Source organism: Myodes glareolus, chromosome 3 (assembly GCF_982192425.1).
Source record: "Myodes glareolus chromosome 3, mMyoGla1.1, whole genome shotgun sequence".
NCBI classification, from domain to species: Eukaryota; Metazoa; Chordata; class Mammalia; order Rodentia; family Cricetidae; genus Myodes; species Myodes glareolus.
In genome coordinates, this window is record NC_142028.1 from 36,122,662 (window position 1) to 36,140,136 (window position 17,475).

The window sequence follows — 17,475 nt, forward strand, 5'->3', positions numbered from 1 at the left end:
ATAAAAACTAGTTGCAAGTCATAGAGTAACTCAAGCTCCTGGGGAAAGTATGGAAATTTTACTCTCCTATTCTTGGGTTTCCTACAGCATAGTGATAGTGACCTAAATTTTTATTGATGCAGACTTTAAAGAATATAAAACACTTTTATAACCTTCTTAAGTCTTAAGAGAATCCTAGAATATGGTATACTCATGCACATTTACAGACAAAGACACTAAGATCAATAACCAAGGGTATCTTCCCATCTCATATCCTTTGCACTAGAGGAAGTTTATTTCTGGCATGTTCTTTGTAGGTGTGGTATGGTATTTAAGTATGTATATGTTCATGTGTGTGCATGTTCATATAGATGCTGAAGGTCAACATCAAGTGTCTTCTTCTACTGGTATCTACTTTATTTTTTTCAGGAAGGAACCTGAAGTTCGAAAACTGGCAGGTCAGTGAGTGCTGAGAATCTTCCTGTCTCCACCCTGTCTAGTGCTGGGGATACAGATGTACACTATTTCACCCAGCACTTACATGTGTGTTGATCTAATTCTTATGTAGCATGCACTTTACCCACTGAGCTATCTCTCCAGGCCGTGAAAGTCTTGTACAACTCTTTTAAGCATGTTTCCACCAATCTCCACCTTATTACTATTATGTGTCTATTCTGCTCCTGAAGGGTATTACTATGGTTATAATCTCCAATAAGCTTTGAGAAAGTGCCATACTTCTTCTATACATATTAATTTCCAAGAGACTTCCAATATCAGAATACAGTATTTTGTATGTAATACAAGAAGAGACACAAGTGATATTAGAAAATAACTATTCAGTGTTCTGAGAACTTCATATTTCTTCAGTAGTTACTTGAAGTTTACTATTAAAAACTTTGTCACACCACAAGAAAACCCACAGGATCAACTAACCTGGGCTCACAGGGAGCCTGCATGGGACTGACCTAGGCACTCTGCATATATGTTATAATTGTGTAGCTTGGTCCTCTTGAGGGACTCCTAACAGTGGGAGAAGAGACTGTCTCTGACTCTTTTCCTGGTTTTTGGGACCCTACTCTCATAATGGGTTACCTTGTCCAGCCTTAATACATGGGGAGGTGTTTAGTTTTACTGCAACTCGATATGCCATGTTTTATTGATACTCATGGGAGACCTGTCTTTTCTTAAAAAGAAACTGAGAAATGGATTAGGCGGGTGGGAACAAAGGAGAATGTAGGGGAGACTGGGAAGAGAGAAGGGAGGGGAAACTGCAGCTAAGATATAAAATAAATAAATTTATTAATACAATTAAAATAAACAGAAAAAAATCAAGACCACTGGGAGAAGTGTGAGCAGCAGCACAGTGAGCCACAATGACCGCAGTGGCCTCCAGAAGTTATCTGACCACTGGAGCCTCGGCCCAGACCTGCAAACACCAGGAGGAACGACCAGGTGCCTTGGGCCCGTAGGCACCTGGAGGAATGATCACCGAAAGCTCTCCTCTGCCTACACCTGAAGGAGTGATTAATGGAGCCACAGTCCCCAACTACACCAATTGGAAGAAAAGGTATGCTCCTGAAACACAGGCTTCACCTGTTCCGATTGGAGGAAGAGATGGGTAGAAAACGGGGTAAGAATACACTCAACAACATAAAGATCAATATGGCACCACCAGAAACTAGTGGTTCTACAACAGCAAGACCTAAACACCACAACGCAGATGAAGCAGAAGAAAACTACCTTAAAATTAAGTTCACGAAGATGATTGAGGCCCTTAAAGAGAAAATGAAAAATTCGCTTTAAGAAATGAAAGACAACCACAAAAATTGAAAGAAATCAACAAATACCTTAAAGAAAACCAAGAAAAAGCAATCAAACAGGTGAAAGAAATGGTTCAAGACTTGAAAACTGAAATAAAGGCAACAACAACAAAACACACACACACACAAACCAAGAGAAATCTGGAAAAGGAAAATCTGAAAAAATTATCAGGAACTAATGATGCAACATATGAAAATCTGTCAATGTAATCCACTATATAAACAAACTGAAAGAAAAAAACACATGATCACTTCAATAGATACTGCAAAAGCTTTCAACAAAATTCAACACCCCTTCATTACAAAAAGCCTTGGAAAAAGCAAGGATATGAGGAACATATGTAACATAATAAAGGCAATATACAGCAAACCAACAGCCAACACCAAACTAAATGAAGAGAAACACAAAGGGATCCTACTGAAATCAGGAACAAGACAAGGCTGTCCACTCTCTCTATATCTATTCAGTAAAGTACTTGAAGTTCTAGCTAGAGCAATAAAACAAAGGGAGATCAGGGGGATACAAACTGGAAAATAAGAAGTCAAACTCTCATTATTTGCTGATAATATATTATACATAAGTGACCCCAAAAATTCCACAAGGGAACTCCTACACCTGATAACTACCTTCAGTAATGTAGCAAGATACAAGATTTAAAAAAATCAGTAGCTCTCCTATACACAGATAACAAACAGACTGAAAAAGAAATCAGAGAATTATTACCCTTTACAATAAGCACAAATAACATAATATCTTGGGGTAACTCTAACAAAACAAGTAAAAGACCTGTATGACAAGAACTTTAAATCTTTGAAGGAATAAATCAAAGAAAACATCAGAAAATGGAAAGCTCTCCCATGATCTTCAATAGGTAGGATTAGCATAGTAAAAACAGCAATTTTACCAAAAGCAATCTGCAAAGTCAATGCAATACCCATAAAAATCCCAGCAAAATTCTTACGGGAAATAAGAATTCATATGGGAAAACAAATTCATATGGGAAAACAAAATCATATGGGAAATTCATATGGGAAATGAATTCATATGGGAAAACAAAATTCATATGGGAAAACAAAATCCTAGAATAGCCAAAATAAACCTGAACGATAAAGGAACTTCTGGGGACATCACCAACCCTGACTTCAAACTCTTCTATAGAGTTACAGCACTGAAAACAGCTTGGTATTGGCATAAAAACAGACAGGAGGACCAATGGAATCTATGAACACCTGATTTTTTTTTGACAAAAAAGCTAACATTATAAAATGGAAAAAAGAAAGCTTCTTCAACAAATGGTGCTAGTATAACTAGATATTGACATGTAGAAGAATACAAATAGATCCATTTCTGTCACTATGAACAAAACTCAAGTCCAGCAGTAGAGGAGAGGGTGCCTGAACAGGTCTTCTCCCATAGCCACACTGATGACTAGCTTGCATATCACTGTAGAACCTTCATCTGGCGATGGATGGAGATAGAGATAGAGACCCACATTGGAGCACTGGACTGAGCTCCCAAGGTCCAGATGAAGAGCAGAAGGAGGGAGAACATGAGCAAGAAAGTCAGAACCGCGAGGGGTGCGTCCACCCACGGAGACAGTGTGACTGATCTAATGGAAGCTCACCAAGGCCAGCTGGACTGGGACTGAATGAGCATGCGATCAAACCGGACTCTCTGAATGCGGCTGACAAAGAGGGCGGACTGAAAAGCTAATGATAATGACACTGTGTTTTGATTCTACTACATGTACTGACTTTTTGGGAGCCTAGTCTGTTTGGATACACACCTTCCTAGACCTGAATAGAGGGGGAAGGACCTTGGATTTCCCACAGGGCAGGGCACCCTGACTTCTCTTAGGACTGGAGAGGGAGGGGAAGAGGGAGGGGCAGTGGGGGCAGTGGGAGGGAAATGAGGGGATGGGAGGAGGCAGAAATTTTTAATAAAAAAAATAATAAAACCTCAAGTCCAAATTAATCAAAGACCTAAATATAAAACCAACCTCACTGAACATCACAGAAGAGAAAGTGAGAAGTAGCTTTGAATGCATTGGCACAGGAGACCACTTCCTCAAGATAACCCCAGTAGCACAGCCACTGAGAACAACAATTAATAAATGGGACCTCCTAAAACTGAAAAGCTTTTGTAAAGCAAAGGACACAGCCAACAAGACAAAATGGCAGCCTGCAGAATAGGAAAAGATCTTCACCAACCCCACATCAGACAAAGGACTGATTTCCAAAATATACAAAGTACTCAAGAAATTGGTCATCAAAAGAACAAATAATCCAATTTAAAAAATGAGGTACAGACCTAAACAGAGAACTCTCAACAGAGGAATCTAAAATGGCTGAAAGACACTTAAGGAAATGCTCAACATCCTTAGCCATCAGAGAAATGCAAATTAAAACAATTTTAAGATACCATCTTATATCTGTCAGAATGACCAAGATCAAAAAACACTGATGACAACTTATGTTAAAGAGAATGTGGAGTAAGGGAAATGCTCCCCCATTGCTGGTGGGAATGCAAACTTGTACAGCCACTGTAAAAATCAGTATAGCGATTTCTCAGAAAACTAGGAATCAATCTACCTCAAGACTCAGCAATACAACTCTTGGGCATATACCCAAAGGATGCTCAATCATGCCACAAGGTCATTTGCTCAACTATATTCATAGCAGCATTATTTGTAATAGCCAGAACCTGGAAACAACCTAGATGCCCCTCAACTGAAGAATGGATAAGGAAAATGTGGTATATTTACACAGTGAAGTACTACTCGGTAAAAAAAATAATGACATCTTGAAATTTGCAGGCAAATAAATGGATCTAGAAAAAAAATTGAGTGAGGTAACCAGACCCAGAAAGACAAATATTATATGTACTCACTCATAAGGGCTTTTAGACATGAAGCAAAGAATAACCAGTCTATAGTCCACAACCCCAGAGAACCTCAACAATAAAGACCCTAAGAAAGATATACATGGATTCACCAAGGAAGGGAAAAAAGACAAGATCTCCTGAGGAAATTAGGAGCATGGGGCCAGAGGGGAGAATGGAAAGAGAGATGGGAGGAAGGAAGGAGAGTGGGGGAAAATGTATAACTCAATTAAAAACAATTTAAAAAAAATTAAAAGCCTGCTCTTTGCCTCAATGAAACTCAAAGCATACTCCATTGGTCTTAGTCCTACCTGAAGCACTAACTTTAGTTTAAAGAATTCCTTTCTAGGGCTAAACACGATGGTACACTTTTAATGCCAGCACTTGGGAGGTGGAGGCAGGTAGAATTCTATGAGTTTGAGGGAAGCCTAGTTTGCATAGCAAGTTTCAGGGTTACATAGTGAGACCCTGTCTCAAAACAGCTCCTCCCAAATCCCTTTCTTAACTTCAAAATCACAGTTTATTTTACCAAGCTAAAACAAATACCCCAAAAGTCATATCACCATCCATTCCTCATTGACAATGGGCACATCATTTAAAATTGCACAGTTCATGTATTTTAAGCAAATATAAACAAATATTAGAATGTTTAAAATTTCAAGTTAAAAGTAAATAACAGCCTAACTCTAGGAGAGCTATGTGAAGTAATTTATATTTGGATAAATATTGACAAAGATTATGGAAAGATGCAACAGTCAGTGCTCTCTGTTCTATTACTACGGTAAAAACATAAATACTTTCTATTTAAAATTCCTCTGATCATGTTGACATAGCAATAAAAACACTTCATTACTGCTTGTTTAATTCTGTCTCCTCTGCTAAATGATAAGCTTCGTGGAGACAAGCCAATGCCTCCCACGCTCAGCCATACAGCACCAGTTCCTATGGACTAGTCCATGGGAGAATGGATGAAATACACAGGAAACCTCAGATAAATAACCCCAAGAAGAGGCGAGGAGTTGGACCAGTTAAACAAAAGGCTCTTTATGTCTGTTTCTAATATTTAACCACAAGAAAAACTGAATCAACTCACACAAGAGTCTCTGGAGGCTCTTCCTTCTCTCAAAGCTCCTGGCCAGCTCTTTGTTCCTAAGGTCTAAAGTAAAACATGGTGTCTAAGAGATGTCTAGATCAGCAGGGAGTCCCCGAGGTTTTCAAGGAAGACTTTGAAGTAGAAGCAGGAGTATTATAAATCTTTTCTCTTCCTCCAAAACTTATCTTTGGCTACCATAACTTGCCATATAACTATAGCTGCATTAACTGGAGAGAGGGACTTATGTGGGCTTAAAAGAGGGCAGAAAAAAATATGTCAACAGAAAATAATCTTGTTAGTGGAAATTTAAGTCCGACACCACCCTGGGCTCTAAGATATAAATTATGGTATAAGAAAAATAGAATGCTTTAAAGGAACTGAGTTCTCGAGTGAAAATTTCCTTTCCTGACAACTGAAAATAAGCCTCAAATATACCAGAGGCAACAGAAGGAGATCTAAGTTTAAAAGGTATTACAAGAATTAACAAAAACACAAGGAAAAGAGATGGTCCTTACGCTATTTTTCGATCAGCCTACACAACACCTGTCACAAACCTTACAGGCTCTTTCCAGCCTGAGCAATTTTTATCTAAACTCGGCGCTTCCATGCAAGAGCATCATCAATTGACTTATGCAGAATGGAGGTGAGCTGCAGAGAAGAAGGGATCTGAAGGAGAAAGGGGTACAAGGCAGGGTCAAAATTTCAAATTACCTGTTTGATTATAGCAACTTCAAGTAAATCACAAACTTCCTGAGCCTTGGTTTCCTAAAAAGGAAGCTACATTCATTTTTCTAAAGGTTAGGTGACAAACAAAACAATATGCAAAGTCAATGTACACAGACAATTGTAAAATTGTACTCACAGGTGTAACACAGATCACAAAGTCCTCTCAAGGTCAGCTGAGCGCATTTTTTTTTTTCAACCACAAACTGCATAGTGTAGATGCTGCAAGAAATCAGTCACATTGTACTTTGCCATATCAAATAACAATTTATGCTTTCAGGAAGTTAACTTTTCATTTATGATGCTAGCAAGGAAGAATGAGCCCCTATTTTCCCATAATTTCAAAGTTAAAAAATCCCCTATTTGCACTTAAAAGAACTTTTTCTGTTTTTATAGAAATGCAAAAAAAAATATTGCCAATAGCTATTACAACTCATAGTTGAGCCCAGCTTAATTCCACCTGCTGGAAACGGAGTGATGAGAGGAAATGAGAATGCCAGCAACTATTTGACCTACATTTCCCAAGAAGCTGGTAATTCAAGTTTTCAATATCATCACTTCCAGTCACCAAAATTTCTTCAAATTTTAGCACCTAAAAATCCTCCAGAGTTGATTCTTCAGTTGCTGGCTCCAGTGGCAGTAACCCTAAGCCTCATGGTGCACTGAAGATCTTTCCGGGTGAGCTGGAGAACATGTTTGAGTGAGGGGTGGACAAAAATGTGAAACAATGCTGGTAAACCTAAAGTTGGGGTTCAGTGAAAATGAGTTTGACCTTGAAGCTTAGACTTCCCTCACAGGAAGATACCCATTTCCAGAATCTTTCCCTCCTGGTCATTCTCAGTGTTTAAGATTTTGGGTTATACACCAGTGGGGGCATGTCTGCCCTGGACAGAGGTTCTGCAGTCAAACATGGGAAGATCGGGGGCAAAAAACTACAAGCTGTCTTTTGTTCCCTGGGAATCTGATCATAGATCCTAGCTTCAAGACCCCTCTCTAGAGCTCAGCAGTCTATGCAAATGAGCTCCAAGATGATGACTTAAATTTTTATCCTCACACAGCAGTGCTACAAACTCACCCATTTTGAAGCCAGAGTGACTGGCTTCACCTATGAGCCTGGGTTGCCTAACAACACTAAGGAGGTTGACTCAGCTGTTGTAAACATGATAATCTCAGTTGTATTGAGAAAGTGTGCTGGCTACAAGATGCCTTCAGTAGTAATGTGATCTTCACTTTACCTGAAGAATAGCAGAGTAACTGATAGCTAAGGACAAAGTCCTCCAGGTTCCTGTGAAGTGAGAACCCAAATTCTTAAACATCCCCTAATGACACCGAGCAGTGAGCCATGTTCCTACTGTCACACACTGGGGACACTCTACCTTTATCTTTTAGTTGTTATTATTTTTGTTTTTCAAGACAGGGTTTCTCTGTAGCTTTGGTGACTGTCCTGGAACTAGCTCTTGTAGACCAGGCTGGCCTCTAACTCACAGAGATCTGCCTGTCTCTGCCTCCCAAGTACTAGGATTAAAGGCGTGCACCACAGTCACTTGGCTCTACCTGTATCTTTGCCTCCATAAATCCATGCAACCTTTTCAAATCTTTGCATATACCCAGGAAAGTCATCCCTACTTACACTGTAAATGTCCTTAACTTTGAAAAAAGTCATCACGAAACTCTAGCATTCAAACTACCAAAAACTACAATGACTAGCAGACAATTTGCTAAATCAAGGTTTGAGGAACCGGCACCAAATTCACCAGTGACTGAAAAATCAGATGCTTTTCACAGTCCATATTACAAGGGGTAAGTGAACAGACTATGCCTAACATTGACAGACACTTTATGATGCTAGTGTAAGGCCATTAATATGTCTGACTGATTATGAGCTGTGCCTGTTTCCATATGCTTCAACATCTGAGGCTTAGTGTATATATATAAAATAATGAGGCATGTAAGATAGATGATATCCTAGAATAGCAAAACTGTTGTTACAATAATTAGTAATGTGTCTGTGTATTCACTAATATATACCCTGTATTTAGTAAATCTAAAATTTCTGCCTCTCCTAACAAACTGAACTCTGCATATGGATTGGCGTAACCTATAGTGTTAAAGTTCTTAACACCACAGAAAATGAGACCTGGAGATACTGTGTAATAAGCAAAGTAAATTCCTTTCTTTACAGTTAAAACCCAAATCCAAAGTCATAGAATGCAATCACCCTTATGAAATATTTTCTACAAAGAATTTTTAATATTAGTAAGTCTAAATATTAGAAGGTTCATTTATGAATTATCCCTATATAATGCATTTCAAGAAATCTCACAAAAATTTACTTGTTCTTAGTCATTCTCTCATTCCTACAAAGGACCTACTTCTACTCTTTTTGGTGACAACAGGAAAATACTTGATGTTTATATTTTCTGTGTTACTGATAATCAGTTTTATTGTCCTAGAGATACACTGCTTTTTATTCACAGTGCTGAGGGATAAGTAAGGTTATAGACATGGATTTGCCCAGATCTAAGCAATGGAGGGTGCAGATGTATGGCTCACATTCTTAGATCTGTGTGTCTTGTTTTACACATTTAATGTGGGAGAAAATATCTGGAGAGAAAAAAAATATTCCACACTATTCCTTAGACTGGAAAGTAAGACTTCATGTATCAATTTTGTCTCAGAAAATATATTCATCTTGGGACTAGGATCCAGGTCTTATGGCATATTCCCATGGACAAAGAATGAGAGGGACATTGGGGAAAGGAGGCATGACCAAGAAAACAAAAACAAGAAAACAAAACTCACTATTTCCTCCAGCACTAGCTAGAATCAGTAGCCCTAATATTGTGGGAAAACTACTTTTCTGAATTCTTACTCTACATCCCCAGTTGCTACAGTCTCCACCCATATAATATACTGAAATCTGCTAAGTGTTCTGTAGCATACAAAGGTCTCTGAGACAGCCTACGAAGAAAGTACTTCGGGTAGCATAGCTGGAAGTTTAAGTACAAGGAAATGGATGTTTAGAGTAGGAGCCTTGTAATTACCTGAATTAAACTGCTTTGAACTTTGCAATCGTCACCTTCCAAAAGAAGAAAATAAAACAGCTCCTTACTAATTTTCTATATCAGAATATAGCAATTCAACAAGAAAATTCTCAGTTAACACCAAACAATTCAACTAAACGATTTGGGAGACAAAGAAGTCCATGAAGAGGCTTGAAGGGTTGAATTTTTGCCTAGATAACATATATTTCCAACCAGAGTAGCCAATCCCCTAGATCTGGGACTCAGTCTAGGAAACCTGTAGAAATATACAAAGAAACAAAATCAAAGACCTAACAAAATAGTCCCTCTTAATGTGGGTAACAGTCGTATGGCTGCAGCAGGCTGAAGGGCCACTGATATATTTATCAGTGATATAAATATATATGTATGTATGTATGTATGTATATGTATGTGTACATATATATGTATGTATGTGTATGTGTATATTATATATATGTAAATCCTGCTATATATGTATATGTGTGTACATATATATGTATGTATGTGTGTATGTATATTATATATGTGTGAATCCTGATATATGTGTATATATGTATATATATGTGTGTGTGTGTGTGTGTGTAAATCCTGATATATATCCAGGATTTATCCCTACTGCTTAACTGGCTTTTGAGGAACCTTCTCTCTTTGGATGGATACCTTGCTCAGCCTAGATATAGTAGGGAGGGCCTTAGACCTTTCCCAAAGCAATGTGCCTTACCCTCTCTGAGGAGACAATGGCGGGGGCAGAAGAGGTAGAGGGAATGGGAGGAGGGGAGGGAGTGGGAACTAGTATTGGTATGTAAAATGAAAAAACATAGTTTGTTTTCTTTTTAAAAAAATTAAATTAAAAACAAAAAATAAACAAACAACAAAGACCTAGATTTTAGTCCTGATGCCATAATGTCCCAGCATCAGGTAATGATCGTAACCTCCTTAGAGAAAATTAAAGGATTAAACAAATGGATGTGACAGCATTCAAACATAAGTATAAAGATTCTAAAAATTAGCCAATTTAAAAGCATCTTCCTTGGACAGTTTTAAAACACCCATAGTGGGTATTTTCCAAACTATATGCAATAAACTATATCAACCAAAATGATTCTCCTATTTATAAAGATGAAGGATCCGAAGGATGAATAAATTATTCACCTGGGTTTGTTCCAGTTTTGAAAACTGTTTTTGATGTCATACAAGCCTGTCTACAAACAATGTGACTTGAGTTGAAGACTCCCATACACACTGCTGCAGTGAGCTATTATCTTAACAGTGATATAAAAATCTGCCTGTCATGGTGGAATAGTTATTGAAATCTTTCATGTATCAGTAATGAAGGCAGGCATTTTCAAAGTTTATTTTAACTGATTCTCCTAAGAACTCTCTGGGATAGATTCTATCTCATCTTTAAAAAGATGAATAATAAAGAAAAGGAACAAAATATCATCCAATATCGGGGCAGCTGGTAGAGACACCTAACATTTGCAAGGCCCAGAACCATAAAAAATAATAATAATAATAAAATAAAGAAAAGAAATGGAAATTGCCCCACCTCAGTCATGTTTCTGCATCACAGACATGGAAACGTCTACATGAGGAGAAATGAGGAGCAGTGTTATCTAGTGACTGGTGTGTGACGGCTAGGAGCACGGCAGAGGAGCCAGACTCACAGTTCTACACCTATGAGCTTCAGTTTCTCCATTTGTAAAATTAGGTTAATAACCATAATCTATCTCAAACATAATAATGCTTCTACATAAGGCAGTTTCTGCCTGAAACACTGCACACAGCTGACACATGATGACTGTTGTCATGCACATCCCTTGCATTCTCCGCACAGGACCTTCATGGCAACTCTCCTAAATCTCTCACAGCAGACACACCATTATCAAGCTTTTGCTGTGTCCTTGCTCCTCTTTTAACTGCAATACTTCTCATCAATCTAAATTCCACTCATCCCTCAAATTTCCGATCACATCTGTCCCTTCTGTGAAACATCTTCTGACCTTCAGTCCTCAGTCCTCTTCTTCTCTGAACAACTCTTTATATTGCCAAGGAACTCAAATTTTAGAAATTACTCAATTTCTAGAAAAAATTACAAGGGCCTTAGAAGACGGAAGAGTTCACAGTTTTAATTTTTTAAATAGACATGGAGGCCCCAAAAATTGCCTATGGTGGTGACACAAATACTTGGCAGCACCGAGGTATAAATGTTTGAACACTGTTTCCTCTGTACTACATTCTCTGAAGTGAAAGCATTCATGCACACACACACACACACACACACACACACACACACACACGCATGTACACAAATACATGTTTCTACCAAATATTTCGCTAATTTTATCTTTCTAACAGCTAACACACTTGACTTAATAGCTGTTTCTTCGTTCTCTTTTATTAGAACCCCTTTTTTTCTCTAACAGTTAAAATGACAGAGAATACAGCATATTAGAAATAAAATTCTCAACAACAGTTATTCATCGTGAGGGTACAGGACTAAAACCCATAGTATAGTGATGGGTATCTCTAAAGTCACATCACAAAATCTGAATGAAAAGGGGCTCATTCTACATCACTGGGACCTAAAAATGTGTGAAACAAAAACAGATTGAGGATACATTATCATTTTAATATTGGGGTCCTTCAAAGACTCAAGTCCATGATAGAGAAAGGGATCTCTATTTCCTCCAAAAAAGCCCAAGTCTCTTTATACAGGGTTAAATAAAGCTGGAGTTATTGAAGAAAACAGTTAGTCCCTTAAAGAGAGAAGAAAAAAAAGAGGTTTATATCCTAAATGAATTTCAGTAGCTGCTAGAAGATCTGGAATGGGAGAATGGTCCCACACCGTTCTTTCTTTCAGAAGAAGCAAAGACAAGACCTATAGTGAGAAAGGTTCAAGTAAACAAAGTCATCTCTGGGTCCCAGAGAAGCAGAGAGCATGAAGTCATTCTCTGGGAGGTGCAAGCAAGCAGGAGAATATTTCACTTCACCAGAGGTGACTTAGAACAAGCATATCAACAGACTCACATATAGGGTGTCAATATCAAGCAATAACAATTAATGCTTTTTATAGCACTTTACAGCTTATAAAAATGTTTATAAATATATCCAGGTATGGTAGCACAGACCTGTAATTGTAGATACATGGAAAGCTGGGGGCAGGATAGCAAATTCAGGGTCTTCATTGACTACAGAGTGAGCTCAACCTCAGCCCAGAGCTACTTAGAGAAACCCTATCTCAAACAGAAAGAAAGAGCTGAAGATTAAAATTCAAGCACCTACCTGAGCTTCTAGGTTCAATCCATAGTACTGCAAAAATAAATAATTCACTAATCAATGATTAGTCATCTTTATTGGTGCAGCTGATGCTTGTTTTTCATATTTATAAGAACCTAAAGAGGTGATTTTGCTCATCATTGATAACTTCATAAGTTTTTAATTGAATCATTGGTTAATCTTACAGCTAATTATTAAAAGCATTCTTTGTTCTACCTACACTTAACTAAAAGTAACAGTCATTTAGCTGAAGGTAGCAGCAGACATCCTCCAGAGAAAAGGACTGTTCTAGAGTCAGTACCACGAACCAGATGCTAAGCCTTCTTGACCAGCAACACTGGATTCCCCTCAAGCTATGAGTAAAAATAGGAAGACACAGTGTCTGAGCTTGGGGACCTTCATGGCTCAGCTGTTGTCAGAACCAGCTTGATCAATGTGCCCAAAGAGTTCACTGTGCCCGATGTATGTGGTCTGGTCTGTGCTCGACACACTCCTCATGAACTCCTTCTGCCTGGGTTTCATTGTGAATGCCTACTCTGTGAAGTCAGTCTACTGACAGGAAGATAGTGAGGAATATGATTGGACCCAGGCCTACGTCTCCACCACAAAGAACTTGATCAGTTCCCTGATTATTTTAGCATCCTTATGATCATTATCTGAATCATTACTGTCTCTACCACCTCTGGCAATCTTTGAAGTCATTTCACAAAGGACACCATATTTTAAATTGTAGTCTTACCATGTGCTCCACTGTTCACAGCTGCCCCCCCCCATCTGAGGTCCAACCTTTTACTCCACACATATGAAAATATTATCCTCACACATGTCTACAGTAGATTCAGTAAAGTTCACATGGTGACAGCTGGGTTAATATTTATTTATTTCTGTTTTTTGATGTTAGTCATTTCCTTGAAGGGAATCCCAGAACTGCTGAAGGTGGGGAGATAAGGAAAACAGGTAAATATGGTATTTGACCCTTAAAAGCATATATGTAGGATACACAAGCCCCCTAAGATACACTATTACAACATGAAGGCTACAGTTTACTAGAGCATTCTATTCAAGATTTTTGTTAAGTGAGGGGATTAAACTGTTCTTACTATGTTGGGGGAAATGGCCAACTGTGTGAGATGATGATTAATGTGCTCCTCTAGCATAACCATTTTACTATATGAGTATCTCATTACACCAACTCTGTAACCTGGGCAAGGCTTGAAACTGCAGTTCCCTCCCTCAGCCTCCTACTAGCTGAGATGACAGGCCTGCACCACCAGGCCAGGCATCTTCCCACACACACACACATATATTTATGTGGATAGATGGATGGATAGATAGATAGATACATAAATAGATAGATAGATAGATAGATAGATAGATAGATAGATAGATAGATAGATAGATAGATAGACAGACAGACATAGATACAGATATAATCTTCTTAGAAAATGTTATGTGCTAGAAGTGTTAAAACATTAGAGTTAAATAAGCCGGGAAAGGCGGGGGGTGGCACATGCCTTTATTCCCAGCACTCGGGAGGCAGAGGCACAGATCTCTGAGTTTGAGGCCAGCCTGGTCTACAGAGTAAGTTCCAAGACAGCCAGGGTTACACAGCGAAACCCTATCTCGGGGGTGGGGAGAGAGCATTACTGTTAAATAAGACATTATAGTATGGCGAGTTAGCTACTGTAAAAGATAAACAAGCACACTGTTTTGTTGGGGAGATTGGCTTGTGTTGGTTACTCCATCACCAATGGAGTCCAACCTCGGTTCGGAGGGTGAAGTCCACATTCAGCTGGCCAGAGTGGACCGCAGAGCTCCCAACTCAGAGGGAAGAGATGGGCACATGGAGGAGGGACAGAGGGGCTGAGGGGCAGCACAGTCCTTTTGATCCTCTGCATCGCTCTGTGCATCTCTCAGGTTTATTCACTAATATTTACTCTCAAGTTTTAATTTTTTTAATAAAATGATAAAAGAAATCATAATATTGGGCCCTCAATATTGAATGTTTAACATAAATTGAAAAACATTTAAGGGAGGATTAGCTACAGTCCTGTATCTAGAGAAATCAATAATTGAATTTTTATTATTACATATACTTCAAAAATAAGTTTTATTATGTATATTTAAGATATACAGCGTGTTATGTGATACACCGTGTGATATACAGTATGCACTGTGATATACAGTAAAATAATTATAGTAAAACAATAAATGAATATATTTATCATCTTAGTTACTAATTTTCTTAGCTACCAAAAGCAGATATATTATTAGTTTATCAACAAATCTTAAATAAAACACACTAGTAACCAGGGTCCTCTGTCTTGCAGTATATTTTCTTGACTTGCTCATCCTACATATTTGCTACTTTGTGTCCTTTTTATTTTGGAAGTCAAGCATATATATCGAGAGAATAAAACAGCTGGTGGCAGGTCAAAGAATATAAAGCAACCATTGACAGACATAATTGAGTTCCACTTATTCAGAACTACTTAGGCAATGGCACAAGAGAAGAAAAGCCTTTCTAGCTGGGCAGGGGTAGTATAAATTAGCACAAATGATGACACAGGGCCACAGCACATTTGGTTAACTTAAATAGTCTAACATGGCTACATCAAACAGGTAGGTAATAAAAGAAAAGACAGACTGAAGAAACAAGCAAAGTCAGATCAGATCACAAAGACTTGCTGTGTCTTCTTATTATTATTATCATTATTATCATTATTATTATTATTATTATTATTTGTTAAATACAATGGTATTTTGGTAATCTAAAATGCTATTCTATTTGTATAAAGTTTATAACTAAATTGTTTCTTTTGAGCAAAATAAACATATCGTTTTGGTAGTTCTGAGGAATCCTCATAGATCAGCAAATTGAACCATTTCTGTTGTGGGATATCTCTACACTGTGTGAATATGCATTGCTGTGATTGGTGTAATAAAAAGCTGAATGGTCACTAACTGGGCAGGTGGTATAGGCGGGACTTCTGGGCAGAGAGAGAACTTTGGGAAGAAGAAAGGCAGAGTTGCCAGTCAGATATGGAGAGCAAACAGATGGAAAGAGGTAACACCACATGGCAGAATGTAAACTAATATAAATGGGTTAATTTCAGTAATAAGAGCTAGAGAGACAAGCCTAAGCTTAAGGCCAGGCTTTCCTAATTAATAATAGTAGTTCCTGTGACATTGTTTGCAAGCTGGCGGCTGACTTAAAAACCTGCTACACATTTCCACTCCCAGTAAGCAGGAAGCTCATAAGAGCTATCTGGAGAAGGCACACAAGGCTTTGGTGAGAATATTGGCAAAGTAATAATACATTGGAACTACTTCTCTGAAAAAAAATAAGCAGCTTAGTTGACTCAAGACTGGAGTTTTAAACTCAGGGAAAGGTTTCTGGATGAAGCAAAAAGGAAAGATTCTTAAAAAAAAAAAAATCGGCCCCTTGAAAGCCAAGTGACAACAGTTAAATGAGTTAGAGAAAATTAATCCTATTTTTTATTCCATTTGCTTTCGCTCAATTAGAACTTCTGTGGACCAAATAATGTGTTCTTCTGGTGCGGGATGCCATAGTTTTCACAGTCAGAGTTAAACTTCTAAAGAAGGTTCATTTCTGGAGTTTGAAAACTAGTAATTCATTCATCTTTCATACAAGCAATCTAAAGCTTATATTTGAAGAGAAAAAATGGTTGACTTTCAATATAATAACATATATGTCTCCGGTGGTTTGAATAAGAATGGCCCCCATGGGTTCATAGATTTAAGTGGTACTATTCAACGGGGAGTAGCACTATTCCAAAGAATTAGGTGTGGCTTTGTGGGAGGAAGTATGTTACCGGGGATAGGTTCTGAGGTTTCAAAAAGTCCATTCCAAACCCGAGAGTCTCTCTCTTCCTGCTGTCTGCAAATTTGGATGTAGAACTCTTAGCTACTTCTCCAAACAACATTTGCCTGAAGGCCATAGTGCTCCCTGTCATGATGACAGTGGACTAAACCTCTGAAACTGTAAGCAAGCCCCAATTAAATTATTTCCTTTATAACAGTTGGCGTGGTCATGGTATCTCTTCATAGCACTAGAACACTGACTAAGACAATGTCTAACCCTGGAATAATTGTCTACTGATGACGTTCCCTTCTATCCCTTTTCCCAATCTCTCAATATTTTTCTGCTTAACTCAATATGGTAATAATTTATTTACTTGAAACTATGTGCAGTCATTATGTTGTATGGTAAGGTTAAAAAAACTAATAAAATGCTAAGCCTATGCTCAAAAGAACTCAATCTATCTTTAGTGATCAGGGAAATGCAAATCAAAACAACTCTGAGATACCATCTTACACCTGTCAGAATGGCTAAAATCAAAAACACCAATGATAGCCTATGCTGGAGAGGATGTGGAATAACGGGAACACTCATCCATTGCTGGTGGGAATGCAAACTTGTGCAGCCACTTTGAAAATCAGTGTGGCAGTTTCTCAGGAAATTGGGAATCAACCTACCTCAGGATCCAGCAATACACTACTCTTGAGAATATACCCAAGAGATGCCCAATCATACTACAAAAGCATTTGTTCAACTATGTTCATAGCAGCATTATTTGTAATAGCCAGAACCTGGAAACAACCTAGATGCCCCTCAATGGAAGAATGGATAAA

General features: G+C 38.1%; 1 protein-coding gene and 1 pseudogene across 1 annotated transcript in view; one reads left to right on the forward strand and one right to left on the reverse strand.

The window, feature by feature from the left end:
* LOC146895241 (interferon-induced transmembrane protein 2 pseudogene) overlaps positions 1–13,552 on the forward strand; it is a 64,237-nt pseudogene extending 50,685 nt beyond the window's left edge.
* Syn2 (synapsin II) overlaps positions 1–17,475 on the reverse strand; it is a 153,460-nt gene that overhangs the window by 117,161 nt on the left and 18,824 nt on the right. The gene's annotated exons all lie outside the window — the stretch shown is intronic.